Raw genomic sequence first — 6,375 nt, forward strand, 5'->3', positions numbered from 1 at the left:
TTGCATAGGGTCGTAGTGGAGACATCATATCGCGTGAATTTTCCAATTTATTTGTATTAAAAATGCTATGAAACCCTTCACATAAAGTCTACAATGCATTTAGAATGTAAGGAAAATCAATTTAGGCCTGGAAAACATCTCAATTTTTAGGAAAACGCCCCAAAAAAATTCCAATCACCTCACATAAAAAATGTAAACAAAGGGTTGACAATATTGTCAATGATTTCGCGGGAAAACTTTGGAGCTCTGTTCCGGAAAATTGGGGGGTTTTCCCTGACCAAATATGATTTCCTCAGATTCTGCATGCGTTCTAGAATTGTTGTGAGGAAGTTGCATTGCATTCTGAGGTGTTTTTCATGCGGAAAACTCACCTGGAAAAAGTGATGTTTTTCACCTTTTTTGACCACAAAAAATGCACTTATTGTCACATCGCACTGCCCTTTGGGTTATTTATATGCACTTATTACACATATTTCTTTAATATAAAAGCATAAAATGCACTAAAAACATAACACTACAGCATAAATTCTTTGAAAAAAAAGTCACAGAAAACATAAATTTCGTCAACTTGAAATTATTTTTGTGGCCACTCGTGGCGCCACCTGTTCAATTTTATTCAAATTCTTGGAAAACTATGGCGAAAATGAAAATGGGAAAATGCTCAGAAAGCTCAACCTGTAATACCCCAATTTCAACGGGAAATCAATCAGAATCAAATTCTGAGCCGTTCCTGAAAAAATTGGGATTACACGTGTCATTTTAATTATTTTGAGGTTGAGGTTAGAAAACATATTAATTTTCTTGGTCTATCCCTGGTACAACCAGCTCAGGTTGAGTGCTGTGGCGGGGAGTCAGGTAAAAAGCGAGAGAATGGGCATGGAAAGAGCGCGAGTCTTGGGGTCAAGGCCCTGACAATGACACACATCTCGCGGTTCAGCCCGCCAGACAAGTTCAACAACTCTTTGGCTCTCCATTCGCTTTGGTTTGTCTTCTGTGGTCCACACAACTTATGGTGGCTTTTGCTGGTTTCACTTAAAACCTCAAAATTCTCCTTCTCCAACACAACCATCAACCCTCGACAGTTGGGTCCTGCGAAACTTCCTTCCACGTTCTTCCCTTTTAAAGTACCTACCTACCTATATAGCTACTGTGAAGAATATTCAAGATATTGCTGTGGCGAACTTGGCCCAAAGTCCCACTTCTTGTGAACATCTTGTTGCAAAAGTGCTTCCTCAACCATTTAATTAATTGAATCCTCTCGCTCACGTTGGCTGTCTAACTTTGCAAATTGGCAAAAGGAACGTTCCACGGGACGAACCAATTTTGTCCTCTTATAACTCAATTCACGCCATCCGGGAAAGTCCCAAGCTGAAGGAAATTTCTCACATGACTTCCGATGCTTTGTATATATATGACAATATTATTCTCGCATGTGCTACAGAGGTTTTAGAGAGATGAAAGGTATAGTAGAGTAGAGGTACAAGTACGCAAAAAAAAAACAAGTGCGTCGCGAAATTAATTGAATACAGCAGAGAGTGGAATTCACAATTAGCAAAGGAGCTTCTTGACGGGTTTCACTCGGTATGGCAATTACGTGTTGGATGGAAAAGAGAGAAAATTGAGGAACTCTCCTCGTAGCAAAGTGTTTAGCTGCAAGTATGTTGAAAGGTAGAGTTGTGGCCAAAATGATTTTTCTAGATTTAATCAAAGGAGAGATGTAAGTGATTAATCACTTGAAGTTTTTCCGGAAAACATCAGCTTTTTTGGCCAAAGCTTTTAATGCATATTTCTGTCTTCCCCTAATCAAAATTAACTGAAAATTGTTATTTTTTAAATCTACTAAAAGAAATGAAATTAAGAAAACACAAGGAAAACGTTGAATTTATATTTTCTGAGAAAGCTTTTTGAGATTTTAAATTGTATGTTTTTTTTTTAGTATTTGTGAAGAAACTGAATTATTATTTAAACACTTTTCAGAGAATTTTTAACGGCTGTCGAAGATATTGCTGGAAAAAAACTCGAAAAAAACATCCACTACAATGAAAAGCAGCACTTTTTTACTTGCTAGCGACGTTTCGGCAATAATTTTATTTTCATCTTAAGACTTGTCCGAGCTTCTTCTCATCAATCTTTTTTTGTTTAGTTTTTATCTCATTTTCTTTCATCACAAAAATAATACAAACCTTTTAAATCATTATGAATTTATCTAGATACTTATAAACTCTACCATCATTCACTCGTGCCCGCAATAGAGTGAAACGTGCCAAGAAACTAAGAACAAAACATCACTAATAGACACATAAAATGTGGTCAATTCATCGGACTTTGTGCAATTTGCAGTGGAAAATGCTGATGTTCAATATGCCCCCTGAGGAGAAGTTCCTTTTGCGCCATTAATACTGGCACCTGTCTGTAATTAAATTAAACACCATAAACCCACTTTGAATTAGCATAATCTCAGCAGTTTTGTGATGTTTTTGAAGAGAGCTGAGGTGTTATGATTTTGACCGAAAATGGGTAATATTAGAAGCAATATTTCCTCAATTATGTTATGCATCATATGTAGGAAATATTCATGAGAGCTTGAGTGAGCTTTTTGGGATTAGATTGTCATCTGTGTGTGTGTTAGAAATTGGATTTCCTGGGAATTTCTATATGATAAGTGGTAAGAGGTGGAAATTCAGATGGATAGGGGGTTGAATGTCATGACTCCAAATGCACTTCACTTGTTTATGTCACCCCGCTCTCTCTCTCTACCTTTCCAGAATACCGCACAATCTATCTTACGTGTGTGACTTTTCCATATATATAGAAACGATAATGGATCAGCTGAGGGGGCTGCAGGTGAAGCCACACACACACGCTAAATTTATCAGCCACAATCACATTTGGGACTCAATTAATTTGTCACGCCGAAATGAGAAAATACTGTAGCACCTTTTGCCCTAGCAAAAACCCATTCAAGATGCTTGTCTCGATTGTAGCTGGGGTGTGGGAGCAAAGGCCACGTACAGGAGTTGTTCAAGAGGTGCTGAGAAGCCACACACAGAGAGTTGCTGATGTGGCCAAAATTGTGGGGCAATTTATTGAAAATTAATTACAAACATTCTTGAAATTTACTTGTGATGAATAAACCCTTTCTGAAGAACTCCCAAAGAGGTGGTTGGAGGCTTTTTGTGCGGTGGAGCTTTTTACCAAGAACACGCAATCAGGAGGAAAATTAACAAACACATCAAATAAAACCCAACAGTGCTTCCCCACGTAGAAAACAAACTCAGTGGTTTCGAAAAAAAACTTCTCTGCAGTACCTCTTGAGAAAATTACATGTTTTGTGAAATTGAAGACACTCTCCGCGCGGACCTTACAGCTTAATGATGATAGTTGAGCTGATAGAAAACCCGCGATCGCATTGTAAAGTAAATCCATCATTATCCATCGTCCGTATCTCTCAATCGCGCGCATAAGAAAGCCCCCCTCGTTTTGCAAAACACAAAGACGCGCTTAAATGCTGATGACAAGAAGAAAATGAGAAAAAAAGACTTGGCAGACGACCTGACTTGTGGCTTATTAGCGGAAATGACGGACAGGTGATCGATAGGTAAGAAAAAACACATGTGTGGTCGACATGCGAAAATCACAGGAGCGACATTTCTTTCAAATCAACCTGTTGCACTGAAGAGCTTTCTGGAACTTTTACTGAGGGGCACTATCGCTGAATATTTTACATAAAAAATGTAAGAAGTTTTCAAACTACGTTTTATCTAGACAATAAATCTTTAGAAAGAGATTGATCTTGTAAAGAATTAGGCAGAATATTGATTAACTTTCAATTTATTTTTTTGTGCTTTATGAATTTAAAATGACTTGAAAAAAAAGCTCGAAAACTGTCACAAGAAAATTTGCAAACGAAATGAAGCTTAAAGCTTCAGTTTAAATATGTTATTTTCAATAAACTCTTAATTTTATTGTCAGATTGACAAATTGAAGATTAATATTGCGGCAGTGGAGACGCCAGGTGAGCTTTCAATTTTGCCTTATTGCACTTCAAAGATATTTCTTTTTCAATAAAGAAGACATTCACGAGTTTGACGTTGAATTTTATCATGATACATTTAAATAAAAGTTCATAAAGTTTATGGTCTTGAAGCTTTTTCAAAGAAGCTTTCAAATTAAAAGCTTTTAATCTCAGTTTGAATAACAGAAAATTCTTAATCTGCTCAAAATTTGTAATCGCTTTCTTCAAGTTTGTTTTTTACACATAATAAAGCTTTAAAAGCTCTCACAAGGAAAATCTTCAGCAACGATTCAAAAAATTCGTTTATCAACCCCTCGAAATGTGAGAAAAATATCAAAAACCAATAGAGTATCAATTGGTGGCACCTTTTGACAGACAGAATTTTTGGTTTATATACTTTGTGTGTGATCCCGACAGCTTGGCAATGTGATTGCCACCTTCTCTGCTGCGTGTCAATAAACGGGATTGAGTCTTCAAGCTGCCAAACCCTCGGAAAATCCTCTCTTCAACCCTCAAAAATAACATCCCCCAAAAAATCCTTCTTCGTGCTTGACGCTGAAGGTATTGAAATATTCCCGAAGGGGTTTTAAATTTAATTCGAATTGTTATGCAAATTTTAGGGGTTGCATTAAATATCACATATAGCTGGTGTGCCCTAGTTTCACCTGCAGACTGCAGAAGACAGCGGAAAGTGCCGCATTCACCGTGTCCGCCATCAAGGGACCATCGAATGAACATTCTGACCAAAGCTCTCATGAGGGTGGGACGACGAATTAATGGGTCTTTCTAGCTTAAATGGTTGCCCATTTATATGTGGTTTAGAGGTTCGAATTTCATCTCACGTGATAGGGCGGCAGAAGCTTCAATGTTCCTCTTCTCTTTGCTTCTATCAAGGTCTTTTATATGTAATACATACACTACCCTTAACATTTTCGCTCCTTGTGAAAATTCAATGAAATAAAATACATAACTGAAAATTAAATTGATGCTGATGCCGAAATATCGACTCTGCATCTAATTCATGAGGTCACTTGCACATATTGAAGCACATTATGTATGTACTTTGAGGACAACCCTTTGATATTGGATGGGATGGTATGGTTTGAGGGCCACCAAACTGATGGCACATCGTCATAGAATTGTCCAATCGAGGCCAATTTATGGGCCATGTAAACTGATTTGGCGCTAATGCAATGGCTAATCGCACATTAGCTCGTCAGATTAATTACTAGGTCTGCTCTCATTTATGAATTTACAGCTCACATAGGGTCATAAATCATCCGCTCGTTATTTCATAATTTTCCCCGTGTGCTGTGTGTACCTACAGATTGAAGTTCATATACACAGCGGGGTCGTGTTAATGCATTTATGGGTGATGGGACATACCTGCGTCATCCATTAGTGAGGCAATTTATGTGCCACTTTGCATAAAAGTCATGAGAGCTATTTATGAAGTTTTTACCTCTGCGAACACGAAGATTCATTGCAAACATATTTATTTTATTTATTTATTTGAAACAAAAAATTAGGTGCGTTTCTGAATATAGCACCGTATAGTTTGTATAGTAATAATTCATTACATATAATTACAATTTCAAGTTACAATTTTTGCCTTTTCCGAAAGTTTTTATACAAAAAATATTTTAATACAATTCCAGTATATAAAGAGGATACTGGAAATTATTTGAAAAGTTATTTTAAGTTTTTTTTTTCAGGAGCATGAAAATCGGCTTACTTTTAAGAAAGCCGTTTCAGCTCATAAGAGAAATATTGAATTCATAAAAAAGTTTTAACAATACCCGGCTTCGGGTGAATCATAATTTTCATCAGAGTCTGAGATCGCAGAAGTGTTTATATCATCGTCGGGGGGATCAGGGGGTTTAGGACGGAGGATAGGGCCAGGAGCAGGAGAAATGGATGGGATAAAGGGGACAGAAGGGGATAATAAGGGAAGGCAAGGGGGAATATCATTTGATGTGCCAACAGGCATCATTGTTGTGGATGTTTGTGAATGAGTTGGTGTTGTCGTTTGAGTTATAGAATTTTTGTGTGAATAATTACTTTGGCCATCAAGAGCCTTTGGGAGGTTGTGATTTATACCTTTTGATTTTCTAAGTGATTTAAGTTCTTGCGTCTTATTGTTTAAGCGTTTGGCTTGTTTGAATGTCATTTTGCGAGATTTTTTTTTCGGAGAAAGGCTTACAGATTTTTCATTGTCATTTTTGGTGTTAATATTTGAGAAAGATGATCGCTCTTTTGTTGTAGAGGTTGCGGCCGTTACTGATGTACATGGCATATCCTTAGGCGGAGTGGTATCCATTGTTGACTCGGCTGCGTTCCCTGAAGACGCAGATGAATTC

This window comes from Lutzomyia longipalpis, chromosome 1 (assembly GCF_024334085.1).
Source record: "Lutzomyia longipalpis isolate SR_M1_2022 chromosome 1, ASM2433408v1".
Classification (NCBI taxonomy): Eukaryota; Metazoa; Arthropoda; class Insecta; order Diptera; family Psychodidae; genus Lutzomyia; species Lutzomyia longipalpis.